This window comes from Cebus imitator, unplaced genomic scaffold, assembly GCF_001604975.1.
Source record: "Cebus imitator isolate Cc_AM_T3 unplaced genomic scaffold, Cebus_imitator-1.0 Scaffold711, whole genome shotgun sequence".
NCBI classification, from domain to species: Eukaryota; Metazoa; Chordata; class Mammalia; order Primates; family Cebidae; genus Cebus; species Cebus imitator.
In genome coordinates this window covers 197,784-198,847 of record NW_016108026.1, presented here as the reverse complement: position 1 = coordinate 198,847, position 1,064 = coordinate 197,784, and positions in this window count along the sequence as shown.

The window sequence follows — 1,064 nt, the reverse complement described above, 5'->3', positions numbered from 1 at the left end:
TTTTCTTGAGATGGAGTTTTGCTCTTGTCACCTGGGCTGCAGTGCAATGGTGTGCAATCTTAGTTCACTGCAACCTCTGCCTCCTGGGTTCAAGCGATTCTCCTGCCTCAACCTCCTAAGTAGCTGGGATTACAGGCATGCACCACCAGGCCCAGCTAATTTGTGTATTTTTAGTAGAGACAGCATTTTAGGCCGGGTGCCGTGGCTCACACCTGTAATCCTAGCACTTTAGGAGGCCGAGGTGGGTGGATCACCTGAGGTCAAGAGTTCAAGACCAGTCTGGCCATCATGGTGAAACCCCATCTTTAAAAAAAAAAAAAGAGAGAGACAGGGTTTCACCATGTTGGCCAGGGTGGTCTTGAACTCCTGACCTCAGGTGATCCACCCTTCTTGGCCTCTCAAAGTTCTGGGATTACAGGCATGAGCCACCTCAGTCAGCCTTAAAATTTTACTTCTTTTGGATGTTGTCTCTTTTGCTTGGTAGAGAGTATCTGTCCTCCTTTGTGTTGGGATTTCCCCATTTATCTGTTATCACAAGGTCTAGGAATTGGTCACTATTTTGTCTGTTGAGAATGCCTCTTCTAGCTTTCCAGCCATGCCACAGGTTTATTGCAGATGGTCACTTAGACAGAAAACCAGATCTGGAAACGTATCTGTTCTGGATTATGACTATTTCTGTAGTTTAAGCATTTTGGCCAGGTGTGGTGGTTCATGCCTGTAATTTCAGCACTTTGGAAGACTGAGGCTGGTGGATCACTGAAGGTCAGGAGTTCAAGACCAGCCTGACCAACATGGTGAATCCCTGTCTCTACCAAAAATAAATAAATAAATAAATAAATAAGCTGGGTATGGTGGCGGGCACCTGTAATCCCAGCTACTTGGGAGGCTGAGGCAGGAGAATCACTTGAGTCCAGGAGGTGGAGGTTGTAATGAACCGAGGTGCCACTGCACTCCAGCCTGGGTGACAGAGTGAGACTCCATCTCAAAAAAATAGAAAAGAAAAAGACTATTTCTGTAGCTTGAGTATCTTAACAAAAGAGAGTAATAAAGTTGTTTGTTTGTTT